At 42.1% G+C, this 27,380-nt stretch overlaps 1 protein-coding gene across 1 annotated transcript in view; it reads left to right on the top strand.

The window, feature by feature from the left end:
- SMAP1 (small ArfGAP 1) overlaps positions 1-27,380 on the top strand; it is a 3,101,511-nt gene that overhangs the window by 2,560,532 nt on the left and 513,599 nt on the right. The gene's annotated exons all lie outside the window — the stretch shown is intronic.

The following is a 27,380-nucleotide window of genomic DNA, read 5'->3' as shown; positions in this document are numbered from 1 at the left end:
TGATATCCTGATAACATACTCATGTTCAGTGTTTACAGTAGATGAAAAGGAGGAGGAGCTCCAAGGAACTGATAGAAATGTGACCATGCAAGGGTGTACAAAAATGAATTTTAAAGAAAGAGTTGGGAAGGAAATTTACTAGTTAAGGTCAATGAATAAGTATTAACAAAATGGGCGTAAGTTTGGAGGAAAACTGTCTACTTACCATCTAATGGCCTAATTCAGCAGGTAAGTTTGGTGACAAAGTAAAGCCACAATAAAATAAGGGTAATGCATTTCATAAAAGGAAAGACTTTAGTGTGATAAAGGCATTTTTTTATGTTTTCTTAGGATCCACTAAGTGAAAGTATTAATTCCACCTAAAAATAACAATATACTGAAAGCAACAGACATTCAGATTAAGCAGGTAAACATTGATAAATGAATAAAAGTGGGTTATTTTTCATATGAAGTAGCTAAAATGCTGGCATTTAAACATTTTTTATTTATTTATTTGCCATTTGTTAACTAGGTTGGTCTGGCTGGGCAGGTGCCCTTTTTCTGCAGAGACCCGAGGAGAAAAGCTCCATTACAGCAAACAATTTTTACAATCAATCAGTGCAGTATTCACATATGCAATCAATAAAGCATTTGAACATACAATCAAGAGGAGGTACATGCAGCAAAAATAGTTTAGAATTTATTTTTCAATATATGAAGAGGAGAAAAATTAAACATAGAAATTTACTACTGTGTGCCTTACAAGCACTGGCTGAAAACTGAAAGTCAGTACATTAGAATGGGAAATTACTAACCTATGTATAAATGTAATGAGGTGTACAAGTGTCAGAGAGAGTGATCTAGGCACAAAGTGGAAGGAAGAGGAGGGGTATAGAATGAAAGAGGAGGGAGAGATTGGAGGTAGAAGTATAGAGTGAAGATTGGGTTATAGTGGATGGGAAAGGTCACAGGGTAGGAGTGTCAAGAAATACAGATAGGAATAGATATCAGTGAGAAATAGTGGCAGAAAGAGGGGAGAAAAGAGGCAGAGTGGGCAGGGATTGAGTAAAGGGGGGGGCAGAGTAGGCCGGGTTTAAGTAGGGTCATTACAGAGATGGTTCCAGGAATTAAGCAGATATTCCTTTGTAGCTAGTTTGAAGTTAGATGGGTTTTGGATAGATCTGATATGGAGAGGGAGATGGTTCCAAGAGGAGTTAACTGAGTGGCTATATAGCATTTTTCCCACAGCTTTATTAGCTTTGATGATTTGAAGGAGGTGCTGGTCTGAGCTACAAAGTTCCCTATTAGGAACATAATGTGAGATGATGATTGCTAGAGATGGACAGGCTGTGGGTTGATGGAGAATAGTATGTGTCAGAAGAAGTTGAGGTAGGAGGAAGTGATTTTGGATTTCTATCCAGTGAAATGTTTGTAAGGAGAGGCAGTGATGTGAGCAATAGGGAAGGTTAGTGGCAAATCTAGCAGTTTTGTTGTAGGTAAGCTCAAGTTGTTTTGGAAGTTAGTGAAGATTGGCGTGGCGTATACTAAGGTAGGCAGTAGGCAGGCTTGAGCTAGGGCAATTTCGATTCTTGTGTTAAGAATTTTTTTTATTTCTGTATAGTAATCCTAGTTTTTGGTGTGTCTTCTTAATGCAGTTATACATGTGGATGTCAAATTTAAGTTCGTCATCTATAAAAACACCGAAAAGTTTTGTATGAGATTTGACCTTAATAGTAGTGTTGTTTAGAGAAGAGACTGAGAAGGAGGTTTTGAGGTGTTGGAGGGATTGGGGAGGAAGAGAAGTAGTTTAGTTTTTTTGGGGTTAAGTAGCAGTTGGTTAGTAGTGAGCCCTATTTCAAATGAGTGGAGGGTGTCTTGAGTTAAGGTGAGTAGGTGGGGTAGATTGTCAGAGGTTGTGATGATGGTAGAGTTGTCAGCATAATTGTATGAGTGTGGAGAGGGGGCATAATTGGTAAAAATTATTAGTAAAGATGTTAAATAATAGTGGGCCAAGGATGGAGCCTTGGGGCACACCAGTTTGAACAGGGAGAAAAGGTGAGGTTGCAGAGAGCCATCTGACTGATTGAGCTCTATTGGTTGGGCATGAAGAGAACCAGGATAGAAAAGAGGTGGAGAGATTAAAGTGGGAGAGCTTGGAGAGAAGTAGTTTGTGGGACACAGTGTCAAATGGTCGAGAAAGAAGCATGACGCTCATTTTTTATTATTAAGACATGTAGCAGTAGAGTGGATGAAGGATAGAAGTGCTGTAGTTGTGCTATGATGTGGTTGGAAACCATGTTGTTTTGGAGTGAAGAGATTTTCCTGAATGAGATATGAGATGAGTTGTGTACGCATTATTCCAGATTCGTAGACAGAGAATAGAATTGCAATAGACGTGAAATTGGAGGGGTCAGTGGAGTTACCTCTTTATGTAATGGTATAATATAGGACTTCTTCCAGATATTAGGGACAACATTTTCCTGAATTGACCTATTGATGAGGATGGAGACAGGATAGGCAATAGAAGGGACAGTGAGTTTGAAGTATGGGGAGGCAGGTCATCTGCAGAAGTGGAGCAGGGATTTGGAGTTCAGAAGAGTGGCAGTTTTGAGTGGATAGCTGTTAGGGGATGGGTTAGGAGGAGATGGGTTTCCTGGGTATAATAGTTTGTTGATGGTACTCCAGAATTTTTGGGAGTTTGAGTGGAGGCTTTTTTGTGGGTCTAGATAAAATGATTTTTTTGTCAAGGGTGACACTTTTTTGCGGTGTTCAGTAGTTCCCTATAGTTTTGGAGAGTTGAGGATGTTTTGAGTTTATTCCAGAGTTTCCATGCATTGTCTCTCTTTTGCATGATGGAGAGAGTTTCTTTGCTTAACCAGGGAGCATAGTTGGTTTTAACCCTAGTCATTCTGATAGAGGCCAAGGAGTTGAGGGTGTTAAGGAAGATGCTATTGAATTGAAGGACAGCTTCTTCGAGAGGGAGGCTGAATAGAAAAGACCAATTTATAGAGGAGAGTTTTTGGTTAAATATGTCAGGGTTAAAGTTAGATAGATTATGACAGTCCTTATATTTATGAGGTTTGGGAGGTTGAGATAGGTGACATTGGATGGAGGTTGGGTGATGGTCACTAAGAGTATCAGGGAGTGTGGAGGTATTATGATAGTGGTTGGGGTAAGAGGTAAGTATCCAGTCGAGAGTGGAGCTAGTATTAGAATGTTGATTAAAATGAGTAGGGGAGGTGATGAGTTGGGAGAAACCGTATAGATGTTCTTCGTGTTTCACTGTTGCAGTCATCACATTTGCATTGTATGCAACAACTTGAAGAACAGCAGCAAAGAAAAATCCACAACCGGCCATAATACAAACACAAATTTATTGAAGAATTCTAGCGCCTCAGCTCACAGCCTTCCAGGAGTAATAGAAACACACAACATTTCACAAACCTTTTTTATAGCACCATTCATTAATTAATTAATCAATTACATAATAATTGTTTCCAATTAATCTCTAGATTTACACTTATAGGTACCATAGTATTGAACTTTAAAATATAAATAGATTCCTTATAAAGAAGTTTATCGTTAATGTCACATACTTCACTAGTTTTCATAAAAAACTTCTTCTAAAACAGAAACTTTGAACAAAGAATGATCACCATTATGTACTGTTTTAAAATGCATTGCAATATTACTTTCAATTTTGCTGTTCTTTATATCTCTTATATGTTCCTGTATTCTTATTTTTAATTTTCTTTCTCCTATGTAAAATAAATTGCAGGGACATTTAAGAGCATAAACTACCCCTTCACTATTACATGAAAAACTACCACTAGGTAAAACCTTGGTACCATTTATTTTCCTAAAACTTGTAACAATACAGGAACATATAGAACAACCACCACAAGGGTGGAAGGCTGTGAGCCGAGGCGCTAGAGTTTTTCAATAAATTTGTGTTTGTATTGTGGCCGGTTGTGGATTTATCACATTTGGGTTATCCCTGCCAGGGTAGCCCTCGGCCAGCCCGAATACCAGAGACTTAATATTTCTGCGTCAGTTGCTGTCACTTGAGGACCGACGTCAGGTCATCAGTAGTATAAAGTAAAGCAGCCGACGCCATTACATCAGTCTTTCTTGCCATGGAGCCCGAAGCAGAAGCAGTTCGCAAGAGTGCCGGTCGGCTGCTACCTGAGTTTTCATCTACCGAATTGAAGTTGAAGTCTTCTAAAGCTAAGTACCCAGTTGGGGATAATTTTTTCTTGCACTAACTGATGTCAGAAAAAGTTAATAATTGTCTTGCCTGTGGAAAACAAATACCACACCGATACTTCCACTCTTACTGCGTCACTTGTTTAGGCCCAGACCACGACGTCCCTCATTGTTGCTTCTGTGCTTTGATCAACGCCAGAACTATCCATCATTGGACCCTTATTGTAGCCAGATATTTTCGCTTACAGTCCTCAAATTCTGATATGGCTTCAGTAAGCCATCCAACATCAGATCTTCCTAAAAAACATGAAGATAAAGACTGAGGCAGACTGCACAGGTCCAAACCTACCGACGATGCTTCCTTAAGCTAGTCATCAGTTCTCCGGTCCTCAGTGAGGCACTTTCGCAGCCCCTGATTCCCACTTCTGTGGATTCACAGGCCGCTACCGAGAACCTTTCAGAGGCAGGTATGCCGCAAAACTCTTCTTCGACTAAGGATCCTGCGGTCGTCTCAACCTAGTATGGGTCCAGAGCCGCTGAGCAGGCACCGACTTCCAAGGAAGTCCTTCGCACTACCGAATCTCAACACAAACCAATGTCTTCTTTCGCAGCTACCATTCTTTCTAAAACTACCGAGTTTCTTAGGCCTTGGGTACGAACCACACCCAAGAAACCGACAACCCACTTTCAGGCGCCTGCTACCTTGCCTCAGTCTCAAATGCCTAAAATGGCGGAAGACCTTATCATGCTAATCAGGGGAAGCCAAGCTACCCCCTCCAAAAGGAAAAGAGGTCTGCCCCCTGTAGTTTTGTCTGAACAAGAGTCAGATGAATCTGATGCATCTGATTATGAAGACATGCAACCCCTCTCCACTTATGAGGATTCTGGATGCAGAGCATTCTATTCCTTCAGCCTCTCCCCCCAGAGGATTTTTCCTTTGGGGAAACCCTGCATACCTTAAGGGAGCATTTCCAGTGGGAAAGTCAGGACTACCCTCAGTCTAAAAAGAGACTCAGAGAATTCCTGGATCTTCCGCAACACAGACCTTTGGCCATCCCCCCAGTCCTGGATGTTGTGGAGGATGTTTTCCTCGAATCCAGCTTGACTCTTGACGCCCTTCCTCCTGCTCCCATGAAACCAGACAGGTACTATAGAGTCCCTGACTTGCACAAATATCTTTTTAAAAATCCTACAGCTAACCCTGAGGTAATTTCTCAAGGGCCAAAAGGAATTAAAGTAACTGCTACTAAGAATCCCACCCCCTCAGACAGGGATTCACGAGCATTGGACAGATGGGGTAAGAAAGTATACACCTCAGCTACTCTTGCTATCAGGGCACTAAATTGTCAGTTTCATATGCTGAAATTTCAGCAACATACCTTGGAACTCCTTAAACAAAAAATGTCTTCCTTTCCTGCTTGGACAGAATTTAAAGATTTACAAGAGTTAATGCATTCTGCAAGTCAAATAACTAAACACACCTTACAGTGTGGTTTTGATGCACTAGAAGCTTCTTGCAGGGCAGCAGTCACTGGATCTGTCATTAGAAGGCATGCATGGCTTAAGGAACAGCCCCTGCCAGATCATGTCAAATCTAAATTGTTGAATGCCCCCTTGCACAAAGATAACTTATTTGGCAGTAAGGCAGAAGAGGTCTTAAAAAAGATGGAAGAAAATGCAAAATCTGTGCAAACAGTTAAGGATTTCTTGCAGGTCCAGCCCCTAGGTTCAGCAGGCATTGTCCCTCCAAGCAGTGGTCCTTTCCTGCTCCCAGTAAACTGGCCTAGCCTAGGCCCAGTAGAAGCAGACCCCCCCCCCCCGACAGCAGCCCCAGGGAATGCAGAGATCTAAGCAGTGGACTACATCCATTTCAAAACCAGCGAGTTCTAAGCCACCCCTTATGGTAAAAACTCACAATGACTCATCTCCTCCACCCCCTCCCTCTGCCCACCTTCTATGGTAAAAACTCGCAATGACTCATCTCCTCCACCCCCTCCCTCTGCCAACTTTCACTTATGCCTAGGAGGAAAACTCTCTTTTCACTCAAGCACCTGGGCCACCATTACCAAGGACCAATGGGTTCTGAACATTGTGTCTCAGGGATACAAATTTTCCTTCCACAACCTTCTAACCCCAAAAGGGTTCTCAGATCTACCACCAAATCAGTAAGCAGGGACTCAAAAGCAAATCCTTTCCCTGCTCTCTGTGAGGGCAGTAGAGCACGTTCCTGCAGGACTTTTTCTGGTGCCCAGGAAAAGGGCACCTGGCACCCCATCCTCAATCTATCCATTCTAAACACCTTCCTGGTAATCCCAAAATTCAAAATGCTCACCCTCCAGCAACTGTTACCCATGCTCTCCAAGGACGCTTGGCTAGCCACCCTAGATCTAAATGAAGCCTACCTCCAGATTCCTATCAGGGAATCATGCAGGAAATATCTCCACTTCAGGGCAGGATCTCAACACTTTAAGTTCTCTGCCCTTCCCTTTGGCTTATCTACTACCAATACTTAGACGACTGTCTTATTCAGGCAGACAGCCAGGAGAAGCTGCTCAAGCAACTGGCCTTTGTAAAGACCATACTAACCTCCCTAGGGTACACAATCAACGAAAAGAAATCCAAACAGGTGCCCACCCAAAGGATAATCTTCCTGGGAGCAAGTCTGGACACAGCTTCCCAGATGGCATACCTTACTCCAGAAAAACAAGTTTTCGTGACAGCCTACTTCTCTCAACTAGCCACCAGGCCCCAGCTAACTGCAAGGAAGATCCTCCAAGGTCTGGGATTCATGGCGTCTTGCATACTTCTAATTCCATATGCCAGACTGCATATGAGGAAACTTCAATGGTACCTAAATAGCCTTTGGTTCCAACACTCTGAAGACCTGGAAACTCTTCTACCTATAATTCCTTGCATCAGAAAAGATTTTCTTTTGTGGGCAATAGCATGCTCCCACAACAAGGGAATGCCTTTCTCCCACCACCCATGCCCTCACCACAGATGCATCAGACTACGTTTGGGGTGCACACCTGGACAGCAGGTGCATACAGGGCCAATGGAGTCCACAGCAAATCCCTCTGCACATCAATCAAAAAAAGATGATGGCTGTGCAGCATGCCTTGTTAGCTTTCAAGCCCCTTCTCTCTTCAGGGGCTCTCCTGATCAAAACAGACAACACAACTGTGATGTGGTACATCAGCAAGCAGGGAGGGACTCACTCATACCCCTGTGCAGGCTGGCCATGACCCTTTGGCACACAGCCTCTACCATGCAACTACACCTGTTAGCACAATTCCTACAAGGCTGTCTCAACTCTCTGGCATATCAGTTAAGCAGAAATATTCTGGTCCCACATGAATGGCAACTTAACAGAAGTACATTCACCCTAATAACTCAGAAATGGGGAACCCCGAAGGGCGACATCTTTGCCTCCCACACCAACCATCAACTCAGCAAGTTCTGCACCAGGGAGCATCATTGCATGGCTTGAAAAGTGGATGCCCTGTCCTTCCCCTGGTCAATCTATTTGTCTATGCCTTTCCTCCCCTACCTCCAATCCCCAGGGTATTGCTCAAAATAAGGGAGGAAAAACCAAGGAACATTCCCATAGCTCCAGACTGACCTCGGCAGCACTGGTGCCCTTGGTGCGCAGCCTGTCCTCGTGACCATCATGGCATCTTCCTTAGATTTCAAACCTCCTGACCCAGAGGGAAGGGGAGTTCTTGCATCCCCAATTGCAGACACTCAATTTGACATCTTGGCTTATTCCCTAACCCCGAACCAATCTGCCAACCTCAGTAAACAGGTTCTGGATGTTATCTGTGAGGCCAGACGTCCTAGCACCATAAGGTCTTATGCTGATAAGTGGAAAAGGTTCTGCACCTGGATCCAGGCTAAGGGAGCCAATAAGGCACAGCCCTCCCTCCCTGTCATCCTAGATTACTTAGCTGACCTACTACACAGTGGCCTCTCTTTCTCCTCTATAAAAATTCATGTCTCTGCTATTTCTGCTCATTTTACTACTGAGCAGCCCCTTTTCTCACACCCTTTGATCAAACAGTTCGTAAGAGGGGGTAACATCCTGAGGCCACCCGGAAGGGTACCAACACCAGCTTGGGACCTTAACTTTGTATTGGAAAAGCTCACCCTGCGCCCTTTCGAACCAGCTTCTTCTGCAGAGCTAAAATTTCTCTACTGGGAGACAGCATTCCTTCTGGCCATCACTTCAGCCAGAAGAGTCTGTGTTGCTGCAAGCACTCATGGCTGTGGAACCCTTCATCTTTCATGCAGACAGGGTATCCCTCAGAACTAACCCATCCTTCATGCCCAAGGTGGTGTCCAGTGTGGCTCTCAACCAATCCATTCATTTGCCCACCTTTTTTCGTAATCCCCAGAGCAAGGGGAACAGGATTCTTCACTCTCTAGATGTGCACAGGCAGCTCAGATTCTATCTAGACAGGACTAAATCCTTCAGAAAGTCTGATCAATTGCTGGTTAGCTTTGCTACAGGGGCAGAAGGCAAAGCCATCTCCAAACAAACCATTTCCAAATGGATAGCACACTGCATCCATTTCTGCTACAAACAACATGGAAAGCCTCCCACAAAGGGGATCAGGACACACTCCACCAGAGCAGCCTCCACCTCTGTGGCTTTCATCAGAGGAGTCCCCACCAGGGACATCCTGGAGGCTGCCACCTGGACATCTGTTCACACTTTTACCAAACATTACCACCTGCCTCTCTTCTCTAAATCCAGGGCAGGGTTTGCCTCTGCAGTCTTGCAGGGCATCCTAGCCAGCCCCTAGTTTCATTGACTGCCTCCATGCTTTGCCTCAGCTTTGGGAATCAACCCAAATGTGATGACTGCAGCAGTGAAACACAAAGAATGTAGTACAGTTGTGTACACTTACCATGAATGTAGATGTTTGAATGTATTCACTGTTGCAGTCCTGCTCCCCCCATCCCCCTTTCATCTATTTCTCCTTTTATTACCATTTGAACATGTTGTTCTCCTTTCCTTTCAAGGGACTGATTGGCATTTATTTTCCACTGGTGGGTTTTCTTCCACCAGACCCTGGCCTCCTACTTGGGGGCTCCTAACAGATTAGGGCAAGAAAAACTGATGTAATAGCATTGGCTGCCTTACTTTATTCTACTGACGACCTGACGTCAGTCCTTAAGCGATAGCAAGTGATGCAGAAATACTAAGTCTCTGGTATTTGGGCCAGCTGAGGGCTGCCCTGGCAGGGATAACTCAAATGTGATGACTGCAACAATGAATACACTCGAACATCTACATTTATGGTAAGTGTACACAACTGTGTTATTAATGGCATCATTGGGATAGCTTTAGGTAAGAGTATTCCAGTCGATGTTAACATCAACTAGAAAAATTGTTTCATACGAAATGGGTTGAGAGATCCAAGAAAGGATTTGTTCTAGTATAGGGATGTTATTGCCAGGAGGTGTATATGTATGTGTGTATATATGTGTGTGTGTGTGTGTGTGTGTGTGTGTGTGTGTGTATATATATATATATATATATATATATTGCAGCAATGGCTATCTTTTTATGCCTGTTTAAGTTACAGTTAACTATGAGAATCTCAGATGGGTGAAAGCTAGGGGTAGGAGATGGACTGAGAAATGCTCAGAATAAAGTATAGCTACCCCACCACCATTTAATTGGTCTGGCTTGGTGGAAGATATTGTATCCTTGGGGGGGGGTAGGAGTTCTTTGTTTGGTATGTGGGGTTTTAGCCATATTACGGGGATGCAGAGGATGTCTGGAGTGTGTAGAGTTATCCAGGTATGTAATTTATGGCCTTTGTTTAAGGTACTGCGAATACTGATTGCAAATATTTTAAGGTGTCTGGTAGATGGGTGGTGTGTGATAGGAGAGATGGGAAAGGGTAGAAGTTAGGGGAGTGATAGGAGATGAGTTAGTGGAGGGTCCAGGATTAGGATGAATATCTCTGACTAGAAGAATGGTAAGTATTGAGGTAGAGAGAGTAAACCTGAGAGGGTTAGGTTCATAGAATTTTATTTTAGGCTTTGGGAAGTTGTGAGGAGGTGGGATTTTGTGTTTGAAGAGGTGTGTAAAGTGATGAGAGAAAAGGATGAGTGCTACAGACAAGGGAGAAGGGTTTAGGGTGGAGGGTGTGTGAGAGTGGAAAGGTCAGACTTGGGGTATAAGTAGGGTGTGGGATTATGGTAGAATGTGGTTAGTAAGAGGATAACACTGAGTGGTATAGATAGGAGTAGATAAAGCATTGTGTTTGGAGTTTAAACAGGAGAAATGGAATGTATGTGGTGTAATATTTCTTGAGGAATTAATAGAGGTATAGAGGTTGAGGTGTAATATTGCTTGAAGAAGTAGTAGATGAGTGGGTGTATGTCTAAATAGGTTTGGAGGGAGGAAGGCAGGATAATAGAGTGAGGTAATAGTTATGGGAGGAGGAGTTGGAGTGAGATAAAGAATGTCATAGGCTGGAAATGCAGTAGGTAAGGGGGGAAGGGTGCGTGTGCAGAAGTAGTTAGGTATAAGTGTAATTGAAGTGGGGGTGGTTAGGAAAGGGGTAGGGTAGAGGAGCAGAGTGAGCCCGAGCGTAAGCGAGGGCGAACGGAAAGGGGCTACACCCTGAGAGACTGGAGAAACACCAAGAAAAGCAGAGAAGCAGTAAGTATGGCAAAATGTGGGCAGAGAGAAGTAGGAGGAGAAGGGGAAAGGCTGGAGAGAATGAACTGTGAATTCCTTAGGAGAAGGGAGATAGTGTCGGCAGAGTGGGGTGAGAGTTGTTGGACAGGTAGAGGAGCTAAGGAAAGGGATACAGAGAAATATGAGAGGAGAACAGCAGTGAGAGGGGATTAGATTAGGGAAGGAAGGTTAGTCTGTAAAACAGAAAAATAAAGTTATAAGAAGAATTAGCTACAGGATAGGCACTTTAGAGAAAAATTGGTAGGAGAGGGGAAATGGGGGGAGGAAAGTAGGGCAGGTATGGCAGGCAAACTAAATATAGGTCGTGGAAATGGTGATGTGCAAGCTGTAGCCGGCTGTGGGAGAACACTACAGGATATTACAAAGTAAACTGAACTTTACAGACTTAGTTTGGACATACTTTAACTTATGCAATATAGATGCAGGGCTCAGGAGACAGGACTGTACATCAGGTAGGTCCAGGCAGGTTAGGTCTGTGGGCTTAAAGCTGTAGGTAGTGTTAAACCTGAAAAAAGAGAGAAAGAGGTTAGGAATATAGAGGGGACAAAAACAAGAAGTAGTATAAAGTTGGACAGAGTGTGTAAGGTATGTGGTAGGAAATTAATATAAGGTTAGTATGGGGAGGGCCTCTGAAGGAAATGAGTGGTAATATGTGGATGCTAGTCAGGTAGGTAGGGAGGTATGGGGGCAGAGTGGAGTAGAGAGTGTGGATAAATGCAGGGTTTAAGGAGAAAAAGAAAACTGAGCAGTGGCAATGCAATAAGTAAAGCAGCAAACACATATGTAGAGCACAAACAATTAGGTAGACTGTGTAAATGTAGCTATCATTAGTCACAAAACAGTATTGTTCAGCATCACAGATAGCTCAGGTTAACTATAAATACATATAGCAAGCTATAGGCATAAATACATTGCTTTAAAATACAGTACTGCTACCCATTAAGAACTACATTGTGGAAACACTTTTAAGCCGATTAGCAGTCTAAGTAGTTCCTCATAACAAAAACATATACAGAATATAATTGTGAAAGTTGAGCATAGTTTGTTTCTAAAATTCACAGTCAGATAGTACTTCAAACCAGTACAACATGAGAAAAATTATATAACATAGACTGTTGTCGTAGTTTCTAATCCCTGATGTTAACTGTTGTATTCAGGCCAATAGAGTGTGAAAGAACACCGGTAAGTTAAATGTAGGTCAAAATAAGCAGTGTCCAAGTCACTAGGCTGGGCTAGTATAAGACCGCCATCTTTTTTTGTTTGTAAAATGCAATATAAACATCCAAGCTGAATATACAAGCCAAAAAGCCGCCACGGTTTTAACTCCTTCTCACTAGTTTACATTAGCAATTAGTGTAAGTACAGAGATATTCCTACAATACAAGTGTATAAAGCAAGATGTAGATAGCAGTAGAGGATAAAATCTTTTGAATTTTCTAAGGTTTTTCAGAAGATTAGCGACTTATGTGAGTGCAATGAATTTTCAACAATAAATGGTAAAAACAAAGCTCTGATGTTTTAAAGTTAGTTGCAGGTAGCAGGAAAAGTGAGAAACTATTTCTTTTCCAGAACTACAGCATTAACAAAGGTAGTGCTTTCCTTTAGTACAGCTTCTTGCAAATCATGGGTCTAGTAGAGGGGAGAAAAAGTGAGAAAGAAGGAGCGGAGCGGCTGCGTGAGAGATTTAAATGCTGCAAGGGATTCTGGGTAGGTTCCAATACTACCTTCAGTGCATAGGGGATCAGAGAGGAGAATGATTGCAGTAATATAAATGGAAAGGAAATACAGGAAAGCGTGACACCATATCTAAATAGGCATATGAGAAGTGGGAAAATAATACGGGTAATGATTTTTTTCACACAAGATATATTGGTAAAAGGAAGAATACCAATGATGGGTTAGGCAATCCTTAAATGAAAAAGGAAAATGGATAGAGGAACACACACAAAAAGTTGCAATGGTCAGTGTACACCTTTTATATATACGTAGATGAAACAGACAAAATGTGACCATAACTGGACACTTGTCAACATCTTTGGGAAGAGAATGGATCGCTATCTGTTTATACAGTGTGTTCTAGAAGAACTTAGAAAACTGAAGATGGCCATGTTAATAGCTCCATGTGGATTTCCTCCTGGAATAAGAGAAGAACTAATAATAGTAGTGCTGACACTATCACCTTTAGCCATGTTATGCAACTCACATGACTGGACAATAGTTTCTGAGGGTTGTAAGGTAAATTATATTACACATTGTAATACTGAGGTTAACAAAGTGGTTGATGATTTGTTTAGCAGTGCAGTCTTGCTTTGGTTTCAATTGTGGAATTAGTAATAAAAGAAGAGATTACAGAATATGTAATGTTATGTTATGTAAAAGAATGAAAGATGTGAGACAACTGGACTTCAAAAAGGGAAATGCATGTTAAATACATGTATTCTGCTATTTTAACCAGCTGTAAGAATGGAGGATATTTTTTTATTTTGCATTTAGTGCTACTTAAACCTTTAATTGTTTTACGGTAGAAGATGTGTGAATAAACTGAGACATGGGAGAATGACGTCAAACTGTTTTACACTCTTGTAACAAGAAAGGGGTGATCGAGAGTGGAATTTGATTAAAAGAAAGCTTGCTCACTTGAGTGCTGCAGGAGCTGGTGCTGGGGCCAGTCCTGTGTCATGTATTCAGTTTTGACATACACTGAAACGGTATAAAAAAGAAAAGTGTACCTCTTTGAAGATGACTAAGATTAGCTGTATGGTGTGTACTCCATTAAAGCTGGAGAAGATGAAAAAGACCTAAATTGTGAGAATGACTCAGAATATTTCATCTAAAATTAATTTCTAAAGGTATAAAACTTGACATCTATATCACAAGAATTATGAGAACTACTCATCTCAAAGGGAAATACTGATCATACAGAGCAAGCTGAGAGTTTGTTAAAATTTTATCAGTTGGCTTACACACCCCTCATGATGTTCATCGTGCATACAGCTGCAGTCATAAAAGATGGGTTCTCCTGCCGTCAGGCAGGTCCTCGGTCGGCCAAATTCCAAAGTCTAGGTCCGGCGTCGGTTGTCGTCGCTTCTTCCCTGACGTCAGTGCGACAGGGGTATAAAGGAACCAGCCAATGCCATTTTCTTCAGTCTTTCTTGCCGCACGGTGCCCGAAGCAGAAGCAGTTTGCAAGTGCCGGTCGGCCAGCTCCTGAAATTACGAAAATTTTGAAACTGAAGTCTCCTTGAAAGCTAACTACCCCGTTGGGGAAACTTTTCTTGCCTCAGACCGATGTCAGACAAAGTTAATAATTGTATTTCATGTGGGAAGCAAATACCGCATAAGGATTTCCATTCCCTCTGTATACCTTGTTTAGGCCCAGACCACGACGTCTCTGTCTGTCGCTTTTGTGCTACATTCAACAAACGCACCATTAAGCGTCGGGCGGAGTTCGCCCAGCATTATTTTGGAAAAACTTTTAACTATATTATGTCGCCGGATACTCCGACTCCAGTTTTGTCTAAAAAACAGGTCCGGCGTCTAAGTTTTACTCTTAGTCTGCCTTCATACTATTAATAACTGTCTGTACCTACACTGTCACTGTCAAATGTTGAATGTATATTTTGTTTTTGGAGCTTTTCTCCCCAGGACTCCATTGAAAACGGGTTCTTTATGGCCCAATGGACTATCCTGGTAAACCAACTGCAATAAATAAATAAATAAATAAAATAAATAAACGCAAAGATAAGGACCGACACACGAGGTCCGCGGCCTCTACTGACATCACGCCAAAGCCGACTACACGTGGTCCGGTTCTCAGCGAGGCGCCTACGCAGCCCCTGACTACCGACGACACTTCATTGGCGGTGTCTCCTGTGCCAGAGGTCGCAGGCTCCTCGGCCCACACCCCGACTACAGATACCGAAGCCACTCTTGGCGTTGAACCTCAAAATGTGGACAGGTCGACCTCCACTCAAGGTGTTTTCAGACCTTCCTCTTCTTTTTCCATCAAGGCTTTCTCTAAGTCTAAAGCAGCCATGCATTCTAAGAGACAAGCTACACAGGGCCCATCTTCAGGCCCCATGCCTAAAAAACAGATGCTTAAAATGGCTGAGGATTTAATTACTCTTATCAGGGGTTCTCAACCCCACCGGACAAAGGCCCAGAGTGGAGGAAGAATCCTCCTCTGATCAGGGCTCCATTATTTCAGAGCACTCTGATGATCAGGAACATTCTTACTCCCCTTTTGAAGACTCTGATGCAGAGGAGTCCATTCCTTCTGTATCCCCCCCCCAGAGGATTACTCATTTGGGGAAAATTTGCATACCTTAAGGGAACACTTCCACTGGGAAGGCCAAGATTATTCAGATTCCAAGAAAAGGCTTAGGGAATTTCTCTTGCTACCTCAGCACAGGCCTCTGGCTATACCTCCTGTCTTGGACATCCTAGATGACGTTTACTCGGAGGCCTGCCTTAACCCGGATTCTCTGCCTCCAGCCCCAGTCAAGCCTGACAGGTACTACAGAGTTCCTGACTCACACCAATTTCTATACAAAAGCCATGCTGCTGACCCAGAAACCATCTCACAGGGCCCCAAGGGAATTAAGGCCTCCACTGCTAAAAATCCATTACCTTCCGAGAGAGATTCCAGATCCTTAGATAGGTGGGGAAAAAAGGTATATACCTCGGCTACCTTAACCATGAGGGCCTTAAACTGTCATTTCCATATGCTAAAATACCAACAGTTTTTGTTATCACAATTGAAAAGTAAAATGTCACAACCTGAACAACCAGACTTGAAGGAGTTGCAGGATTTGATGCATAGTGCAGAACAAGTGGGTAAGCATACCTTACAATGTGGTTTTGATGCTCTAGAGGCCGCATGTAGAGCTGCTGTTACAGGATCAGTCATATGTAGCCATGCCTGGCTCAAGGAGCGAACCTTCCCTGATCATGTCAAAGCTAAATTACTAGATGCCCCTCTACAAAAGGATGTATTATTTGGTGCTAATGCTGAGGCGGTATTAAGGAAAATGGAGGAAAAGGCTAAATCAATGCAAACTGTGAAATATTTCCTACAGGTACAACCCCCACGTTTCAGTAGAAATTGGCCTTCCAAAAATTGGTCCTTTCCAGCCACGGATAAACCCCAAAGAGGTAGATACAGGCGCCCGAGGGGCAGAGGACAATCCCAAGGATCGTTTAGAGGCAGACAATGGCAAGCTCCTACACAAAGAGGTGGTGAGGATAACTCGCAATCATTCAGAAAGCAAGCCCAATGACTTTCCCCTTTGCATGCCAAGCAAAACTCAAATGGCAGCCCCCTTAGGAGGAAAACTGGCATTATTTTCAAAAAATTGTCATGTTGTCACAAAAGACAAATGGATCCTGGACATTATAAACAGAGGCTACAGATTCCATTTTCACACCCTTCCAAAAATGAGAGGCATGCCAAACCTGCCACACAATCAAAGGGCAGAGGCACAAAGGCAAATTACAGATCTCGTAGACATGAAAGCTATTCAACAGGTACCTATGCAAGAACAAGGTCAAGGTTTTTATTTCAGACTATTCCTGGTACCAAGGAAGGGAAAAGATTGGAGACCTATTTTGGACCTATCCATCCTAAACACATTTCTACTCGTACCAAAATTCAAGATGCTCACTCTACAGCAGCTTCTTCCCATGCTGGGCAAGGAGTCTTGGCTGGTAACATTGAACCTCAAGGAGGCGTACCTGCATGTCCCAATCAGACAAAATTGCAGAAGATACCTCAGATTTCTTGCAGGTTCAACCCATTATCAATTCTCTGCATTGCCCTTTGGCTTATCTACTGTGCCCAGAGTATTCATGAAATGCCTGGCATCAGTAATTGCCTACTGCAGACTTCAAGGGATACAAATATACCCCTATTTGGACGACTGCCTGATCCAAGCGGACAGCAAGCACATTCTTCTGAAACATCTGGCTTATGTAATAATGTTGTTGAACTCTCTGGGATACACAGTCAACAAAAAGAAATCAAGGCTAATACCCTCTCGGAAGATAATTTTCCTGGGAGCCAACTTGGACACAAACACCCAGATGGCCTATCTCACGCCAGAGAAGCAGGGGCAACTAACTCAATACTTCAGAGCACTAGCAAATTGCACCAGGCTGACTGCAAGGAAAATCCTGCAGGCTCTGGGATTCATGGCATCTTGCATCTTACTAATCCCATGTGCAAAGCTGCATATGAGGAAACTTCAATGGTACCTGAAAAACCTATGGTCTCAACACAGCCACAGTTTGGAAACAGTAATACCACTAATTCCATGTCTACAAAAGGAATTTCTGTGGTGGGCTCAAGCATGCCAAACAAACACAGGTCTTCCATTCAGCAAGCCTCAAGCAAATCAAGTCATCACAACAGATGCCTCGGACTACGCCTGGGGGGCGCACATGACAGATCGGTGCATTCAGGGCAAATGGTCCCAAAAAGAAAAGCACCTTCACATCAATCAAAAGGAAATGCTAGCAGTAATAAATGCTATTATGGCTTTCAAAGACCTTCTGCAACCAGGTCAACTATTGATAAGAATGGACAACACCACAGTAATGTGGTACATAAACAAACAGGGAGGAACACATTCATACCTCCTATGCAGACTGGCCATGTCACTTTGGAACTACAAGCACAGTACTTGCCAGGCAAGGAAAACACGCTGGCAGACAACCTAATCAGAAATATGACAGATCCACACAAATGGAAGTTGCATCCAAAAGTTTTTACAGAGATAATCCAAGCATGGGGAAGGCCAGACATAGATCTCTTTGCCTCCCACAAAAATCACCAATTGACAAAATTCTGCTCAAGGATTTTCCATCCAAAGGCCTGGAGTGTGGTCGTTCTCTCTTTCAGTTGGACATCAATGACAGTTTATGCCTTCCCACCTCTTCCTCTGCTGTCCAAGGTTCTATTGAAAACCAGAGCAGACAGACCAAAGATGATTCTCATTGCTCCAGACTGGCCAAGACAACACTGGTACCCACTCCTGAGGAGCCTGACGCACTCCCCACCATGGACCCTGCCTCTAATGCCTCTTCTCCTGACTCAGCACAGCTTCAAAACTCTTCACAGCCAGCTAAAAACACTCAATCTAGCCGCATGGAAGATTCCTTAGCATCACAACAGACCCTACTCTCCAAGGAGGTGCAGGATGTCATTTTGGAGGCCAGAAGGCCGTCAACTAGAAAAGCGTACTCAGCAAAATGGAAACGGTTTTGTGTCTGGAATGAGAAAAAGGGCCAGGATCCTGGAAAACTGAATTTACCTCAAATACTACAGTATCTAGCTGAGCTGCTAAGCAGTGGACTTTCATTCTCCTCCATCAAAATCCATGCCTCAGCCATTTCTGCAGAATACAACACTGATCCACCCTTATTCTCTCACCCTCTCTTAACACAGTTCCTCAGAGGGGCTAAGAATCTAAGACCCCCAAGGAAACAACCAATACCTGCTTGGGATCTCAATTTCATTCTGGAAAAACTGACCTTGCCTCCCTTTGAGCCAGCTGCCTCATCAGATTTGCAATATTTGTCATGGAAAACAGCTTTCCTTTTGGCTATGACCTCAGCTCGTAGAGTTTCAGAGCTACAAGCTCTCATGGCTGTGCAGCCTTTTATCATCTTCCATCAGGACAGAGTTTCCTTACGAACCAACCCGTCCTTTATTCCTAAAGTGGTATCCAGGGTAGCTTTGAATCAGGCCATACACTTACCTACCTTTTATCCTAATCCTCAAAACAAAGGGGAGAGATTACTACATTCCTTGGACATCCACAGACAACTGCGTTATTATTTGGACAGAACAAAGCCTTTCAGAAAATCAGAACAGCTCTTCGTGTCCTATGCTATAGGAGCTCAAGGAAAGCCAATTTCCAAACAGACAATCTCAAAATGGATAGCCCACTGCATACGCTTTTGCTATTCTTTTCATGGCAAAACTGTACCTACAGGCATCAGATCTCACTCCACAAGGGCCACAGCTACCTCTGCAGCTTTCCTCAGAGGAGTTCCTACCAAAGATATTTTGGAAGCAGCCACTTGGAGTTCTGTGCATACCTTCTCCAAGCACTACCACCTACCATTATACTCCAAAACTAGAGCTGGCTTTGCCACTGCAGTCTTGCAGGGCATCCTGGCTCCTCCTAGTTCCACCTAGTGCCTACCACCCCTTTCTTAGCTTTGGGATACTACCCATCTGTTATGACTGCAGCTGTATGCACGATGAACATAGTACAGTTTTGTACCTACCATAAATGTAGATGCTCGAGTGCTAATACAGCTGCAGTCCAGGTTTCCCTCCCTCCTTCCCCTCTTGGGACAGGCCTGTTGGCTAACACCACCTCATACAACCTGATTGGGGTATTCATTTATGGTGTATTTGCTTGCAACTACTGTATTTTGATTATATTGCATTGCTTTATTACACAAATTTATGTATTGCCTTCCTTCTGGGGGCACCTGACATCCGGGACAAGAAAAACTGAAGAAAATGGCGTTGGCTGGTTCCTTTATACCCCTGTCGCACTGACGTCAGGGAAGAAGCGATGACAACCGACGCCGGACCTAGACTTTGGAATTCGGCCGACCGAGGACCCGCCTGACAGCAGGAGAACCCATCTGTTATGACTGCAGCTGTATTAGCACTCGAACATCTACATTTATGGTAGGTACAAAACTGTACTTTCACTGTAGTCTTGTGTCTTTGATGGCTCTTCTGCTGATTACAAAGCTTGTTATGCACCACATTAGTTTAATCGTGTTATGCTACTACATTTATTGGTCTCCACTATTCCTGTAGCAGTGGAAGAGAATTATTAAAGGATGAACAGGCATCACGGAAGAGAAACACAGAGGTCAACACCTGTCCTTTTGATCATCAGTATTTTTTGAATAAAATGATTTGACACCAGTGTTTCATGGTTGCAGTTTCAGGGATCCCTTGTGTTTGAATTTATTTTTTGCAATTTCCATGCACTGGGCAGTTACACTGGACTTTGGCAAAAAGTGGGTTATAGGCAGTTCTTATCAGAGATCAGCAGAGATTTAAGTGTCTTTTTCTTTTTTTTTCTGTGTAGCACTCTGCTATAAAATATGGCTTCTGGTGACCTGCATCCCACATGCATAAATTGCAGAGAAACTTTGAAAAGGAATATCCTTTTTTCAGCAGAAAAGCGGGGATTACCTACTTCAGGGATGTTTGATGTGAGACATGTACTGAGCCTTGGCAGTCCTTACCGTCTTTAATATCTGCATATATCCCAAATTTGTTGCTTTCTAAATGTAAGCCATCAGTTCTTCCTTTCTTAGCAGGGCAGAAAGTAGCAGTCCACAGCATCATCTATTCTACTTCTGGGGATTTACTGCTTGGACTTAATAGATTTGTTATGCCCCATCTCCAATTTGCTGGATGATTTATTTATTAATGATTTACTCAGATAGATATGCAATGGTGTTGCCAACTGATACCTTTTGTCGTTCATCTCCCTGTTCTCAAGAAGCCACAGTGTTGTTGTGCATGTAACACACTTCCTATCCCCCCAAGAGAGTCATTCAGGTTTTGCTTTGTTATTCCTCTTCCACTCCCAACAACTGGTTCCTCCAGTGCCCAGGCTTCTTGTCAAACCTGAGTGATAGGGCTTTAGCTCTGTACACCACAAAGCTATCCCTGTTAAATAGGAAAGGTAGAGGGGTAGGGGGCAGCTTTTTCATGACCTCCCACTAGATTAAAGCAGCCTATCAGCTAACAGCTAAAGCAGCCACAGGTTGTGATGAGTTATTCTGTCACTCAGTATGTGTATGAGTTCCTAATTCATGGCATTTTTGCAGTAAGAACAAGTAAAACTATATATATATATATATATATATATATATATATATATATATATATATAGATATAGCTACAGATATATATATATATACTGGAAAGACCACAGAGGTTCCTGTTCCTCACCAGGAAAATCCAGTGTCTCAAACACCTGTCCTATATAGATAGGCTAAAAGCCCTGTCCCTCTACTCAGTCTCATAAAGACTCTTCAGAGGTGACCTGTGTCTGGCATACAAGGCTATCTCAGACCCAGCCTTGATGGAGTTACTGCATATTCGTAAGACAAACTCCACTCGAGCAACCCACAAGCAAGGCCTTAACCTGATCTGTAACATTAATAGAACTTGTTGGCAGGATAGATTTGTGTACCAAAGACTCCCCCATTTGTGGAATAGACTCCTCCTCCATGTCAAGCAGACCACCTCTCTAGCCCTCTTTAAGAGGAACTTGGACGACTGGATGGGAAACAGAAAATATACCCCTGGGATCCCACCTGTGTCCCTGCTGGACAGGGGAAACAGGCACTGATTTTGAGGGAACATGGGCAAAATTCTTGGCTAGGCTTATAAGGGCCTCCAGGCCAATAGCCTAGTATCATTCTATGAACCTATATATATATATATATATATATATATATATATATATATATATATATATATACTTATACAGAAACACGTGTCTGTGTAAATGATGTAAACAAATCTAGCATAACAAAAAAATCTGAAAGTGAAACGCCCTTTTAAAACTGTCTGCAGAAATGCATCTGATATTGTAATGAATTCCGTAAGAGAGGTTCACAGGTGTTTACTAGGCTAACGACCACAAGGGCCTTTTTAAGCCTAGCCATGCATCCCAAATCTCTGACATGTTCTGATACCCTTGATAAGTATAAGCATGGGCCTGGGAGATGAACCATTTACAGGTTACCTGTGTCCATTAGAAACTAGGTGCCAAACCAGGGCTGAATTTCCAGTTTCACATCCAACTGTTCAGGTTGCCCTTGAATTGGGTTAATGAGGAACTTTGCCTCAGAATGATGGGGAGCCTGTTCCATAGACAGGGTTGTCTCTGGGATACATACCTATCTCTCCAGCAGGCCCAATCTATACCACAGGCAAGATTTAAGTCTTTAGAATGGGTAATTCTGGTGCTGTTTGTTTTGTGGATATGCAGGATGTCCATCAGAGTTGAGTCTGATAGTGCCCTGTATGCCAGGTATAGATATCCCCTCAAAAGCCTGTAGGAGACAGAATACAAGGATAGGGCCTTGAGGCAGTCTGCTCAGGACATTTCACTTACACCCTGAATTCTTTTAGTTTTTTTCCAGTAAGTAACAAAACAAGAAGTATTAACCAATAATGACAAAACTACCCATTACATAACATCCCAACCACAAAAGGCACCTCAAACTTCTGTCATTACAATCCACCAATATACACAATCTCTGCAGAAGTAAAAGTACTATGAATAATTCCACGGTAAGGAGATCTACAAGTATTGAAGAGGTTTCTGCTGGCAAATAACTTTACATTTCAGTGTTTTATGTACACATTTAGTGCCCTGCTGCCCTTGAAAAAGAAATTGCCCATGTTACATTAAAAAAAAATTGGTAAGCTGGTAATATTGCAATAGGGAATGGCTGTCAAAACAGCAACAGGTTCGTAGTTGCTGTGAATCTCATCCAAAGGTGGACACACTCAGGAATGCAGCACCCATTCCCCCTTAAAAGACACTAAATATCAGCATTTATATCCATGATGTTGTTGTGTCTTTCGGCTTTTCCCAGTTAGGAGTCGCCACAGTGGAACTCCGGTCCACTAATGATTGGCAGTAGATTTTTTACGTGCCGAGTTGCCAGCTCTGATGCGCAACCTTCAACGAAGCTACGCCCATTCATGCATGTCTCCACACAGAAGAAGCTTTAGCTGGGAATCGAACAGGACAATGTTTTACTGTGAGGTGACAACGCTACCGCAGCACCACCATACATGATGTGGGTGTAAAATACACAGCCTTCAGTATCAAAGGCAAGTATGCTACCTGTTGTGCTACTAACGCTGGTTTCAAAGCTTATAGCACAAACATTACAAACACTGACGATGGCCATTTACTAAACAAAACAGTTACAGATTAAAAATAGACGGCACAAGTAACAATAAAATTGTCTTCCCTTGAAACTCAACATTCCTGGATAATGCACAGAAATTGAGCATCCTTTCAAAATGCTCAGAAACTGAACAGTTCTTGAAATACACAGAATGTCAACAGTCCTTGAAAACGCACTGGAACTCAACATTCTATGTTGCAGCCTATGCAATAAAATATCCCCCTTGCATGTCTGGATAGAGCAGAACAAACCAAACATCCTAGCCTTACCTGAAACCTGGCTAAATACTAACATAAAAGACTCTGAAGTAATACCTCTGAACTTTGGCATAACTAGGTTAGACAGAATTAAAACATAACACCATATACTAACAAGATCCCTACATTTTCTAATGCTGAAATGCTCATATCCTTCCTAAATCTTAATAGGTCAAAATGTATCAGCATTGTAGTAGTATATATATCTATATATATTCCCCTAGGACAAAATATTCCTGTTCTTGAAGACATACTATCCTGGACCTCGCAAACTATCCAGTACGAGACCGTCATTCTAGGAGACGTTAACATAGATTTGTAATCCATCTCATCAGACTTACCAACAAATATTATCAATCACTATGGTTTTTCACAAATCATCAACTGCCCTACTCGGTACACTAAGGACTTTACACAACAATCTACTCTAGACTGGATTCTGGTATCACATCCTACCAACTTTATCTCTACAGGTCTTCTTCTTCTTCTTCTTCTTCTTCTTCTTTCGGCTTTTCTCAGTTAGGGGTCGCCACAGTGGATCACCTGTCCGCTCATGATTGGCAGTGGAGTTTTACAGTGTGGAGTTGCTAGCCTGGCGCCCAACCTTCCACAGAAGGCACACACATGCACACACTAATTTAGAGTGCCCAATCCACCTACAGCATGTCTTTGGGATGTGGGGGGAAACCGGAGCACCCGGATGAAACCCACGTGACCACAGGTAGGACATGCAGACTCCGCACAGAAGGCACCCCAGCTGAGGATCAAACCGGAGAACCTCTTGCTGTGATGAAGCAACGCTAACTGCTCACAGCAAGACACTTTCTAATTCCCTTAGTGACCATCTTCCCACATTTTCCATTCCTTTTTTTCATTTTTATTTTTTTGTACTTTTTTGATAATTTTAATTTTTGGTTGTTGAAAAAGGAAGTGGGTTGAAAAATTCATTTTTTTCTTTTTTTTTTTTTTGTTATATCCAAGTCTGTTTTGTTTGCTTTTTTCCTGATATTTTATGCATATAGATTGTATCCTATCCAACACTCACATCACCACCATGTTGTTTTTGTGTCAAACTTCCTTCTCTCAGTTTTTTTTTTTTTGTTTTTTTTTGCTCACAGGAGAGCGCTGTGTTAAAACTGCATATATTCTGTCTTTGTTAAAAATACATTATTTGGTAGAGAAATAAATTAATACCCTTTGTGAAACAAAAAAAAAGAACAGTGAGGTTATGTTCTGAGAGGAAAAAGTATAAAAATATAATAAAACATAAGGAGAAACAATTATACCAGCCCCATTCTCAGTGCTGTATTTCCAATGGTCTACACATACATTTGTATTTCCTGTGTTTTTACTGGATCCAGTGCTACAGTGGCTGAATAACTTAGCACTTCTGCTGTTTATTTTAATATAGTTCAGGAAACTTACAGTGGATATAAAATCATTAATGTGACCTACAACCTGTACAATTCAATTGAAAAATTACAATTCAGTCTTATTTCAGTCTTATTGTCTGTCAGTCTGTCATCATGATGACATCTGACTTTGCCACTCTTCCTTGCAAAAGTGCTCCAAATCTGAAGATTCCAAGGGTATCTGTTGTTGTGCACAGCTCTTCAGGTCACACCCACAGATTTTATTGAATTATTGTTTTTGGGCTCCCTGGACCATCAAAAAATTAAAAATTTCTTCTTCTTCTGGTGATCTTTTTGTTGATTTGGATGTATGCTTGGGGTCATTGTTATGCTGAAAGGTGAAATTCCTCACCTTCAGCTTTCTAGCAGACATCTGGAGGTTTTGGGCCAAAAGTAACTGACATTTGGAACTGTTCATAATTCCCTCCACTTTGACTAAAGTCCCAGTTACCTTGGTCCTCATAGACTATAAACACATTTTCCCACATGCTTTGGGAGACTTCATGTATTGTTTTACAAATTTTAGCTGTGCTTCACATATAGTACAACAACTAGTACTTTGCCAGAAATTCCTGCAGCTCCTTCAGTGTTGCTGTAGGTCTCTTGGCAGCCTCCCTGACCAGTTTTTGTCTTGTCTTCTCATCAATTTTGGAGGGATATCCAGTTCTTTGCAAAGTCACTGTTGTCCCATATTTTCTCCACGTTTTGATGACTGTCTTCACTGTGTTCCATGGTATATCCAATGCTGTAGAAATTGTTTTGTACCCTTCTCCTGACTGATACCTTTCAACAATGAGGTCCTTTTGATGCTTTGTAAGCTCTCTGCAAACCATGGCTTTTGCTGTAGCAGGCAACTGAGTAAATGTCAGGGAAATCCTACTAGAACAGCTGAACTTTATTTGGGGTTAATCAGAGTCTCTTTAATTGGTGGCAGGTTTGTACCCAAGAAGATTGAATGCAGTAATTACATCAAAAGGTGCTTCAACAAAGTATTAGATTAAGGTTGTGCACATTTATGCAACCAGCTTATTGTACATTTTTTTTTAATATATTTTTCCCGTAACAGATTTGTTTGTTTTTCAATTGAATTGTACAGGTTATAGGTCACATTAAAGGTGGGAAAAGTTTTGAAATGATTTACTGTGGTCTCATTTTTATATATCACAATAACCTGGCATTTTAACAGGGATTTTTAAATGTTTTATATCTACTGTATGATGAAATAGCAGGGACGTTTATTGGTATGGGTATTTTGATATAGCACAGAGAAGCTAGCTTTTGCTGTCCTATGAAAATTCAAGATGGTAAAAACAAAAGGAAGATTTTCTTCATCTAGCAAAAAAGGATAATTTTTATATATGATGCATGTCAATTCCCTAACTTCTCAGGATTCTGATGAGGACATTTCTTTTTCTTTGCCTTTAGGGTCTCTTCCAAATGGTATTTATTTTGTGGATACCTTAAATTTATTGAGAATTTTTCATTTTGGTTGTAGGCAATTCCTCTTATCTTGATAAGAGGTACAGAGATATGATGAAGTTCTTTGTTATACCTTTCAGGATATTTTGAAAGTGGATCATCTTTGTCCAGAGCCACAGGTCCCAAGGACCAAAAAAAAGTTGACATAGAATCATAGGAAGTACAAAACACCACATTTTATGACCATCATGCAATACTAGTATTCACCCTCAGGCTGAAACTCTTCTGTCATGGAAGGCCAGGCTAATGAAGCTAGGGCCAAATTTGTGGATATCCATCCATTCACCCATTCCCATTTGAAGGAAGATAGTGTATCTCACTACTTGATTTGCTGTGGGAGTCTGTTCTATAAGTGCGGGAGGTGATGTGTAATGAATCTATGTCTCTACATTGTTTTATTTAAGATCCCTTGTTCTTACATTTGTGGGGCTATTCGATTTGTAGAGGTACATATGGTACAGGTCCACTAGGGCCGAATGACTCAGAAGTCTAAGGATAGATATCCCCTCTGGAGTTTCTATAATACTGATTACAGGGATAGTGCTTCCAGTCTTTTCTGTTAGCTTAGTGGTTTTAAGCCAGTGAACTTCTTTGGAAGCTCTCGGGTCTTTCTAGTTAATATGCCTGGAGAAATACAGCCCAAAAGAGGCACTGCATTCAATATTTGGCCTAATTAGTGCTGAGTATAATGGGACAGTGACCTCTTCAGATCTGGAAGATATCCCCTTAGCGAACAGCTGCTCTAAGTAGAAGGGCTTCCTGACTACTGTTGTTACACACTGATCGAAGGAGAGGGCATCATCAACCCATATATCAAAGTACTTACCAGCATTCTGAATTTGGAGTGGGGTATTGTCTGTCTCGTATGCTGAGGGAAGGATAGTTTGCCAAATGTGACAGTATTCCTCTTTTTAGCTTTTAAGTCCATTGTTAGCACACCATGTTTACAAGTGTAAGCTGTTGCTGTAGGGCTTGGATGTTTGAGGGTGACGACAGTGGCTCCTAGTTTTCAGTAATCTGCACATTTCTGTGGCTTAGAGGTTGGAAAAGTAAATGCCAAAAAGGGGGTCCCAGTACAGTACCCTGTGAGACACTATGACTTACCTTTGCACACTTTGATGAGGGCATCTGTTACTCACACTGCATGTATCCTGATCTTTAGCCAACATGTACAAGTCTGTTTTGCCTAGAAAGAATTCACATGCTATTTGTAAGCCATATCCTGCTATTCTCTCTGTTTATCAAGACTTAACCAAAGTGGGAAGGTTGTTCCTCTTTCATCTTTACACTTTATAAAAAAGACTTTGGGTGACTAGATAAATATGACAAAAAAGTATACACATTTGGTACCTTA

This window comes from Protopterus annectens, chromosome 2.part2 (genome assembly GCF_019279795.1).
Source record: "Protopterus annectens isolate FY-2018-M chromosome 2.part2, PAN1.0, whole genome shotgun sequence".
Taxonomy (NCBI): Eukaryota; Metazoa; Chordata; order Ceratodontiformes; family Protopteridae; genus Protopterus; species Protopterus annectens.
This window is presented reverse-complemented; position numbering and strand designations above follow the sequence as displayed.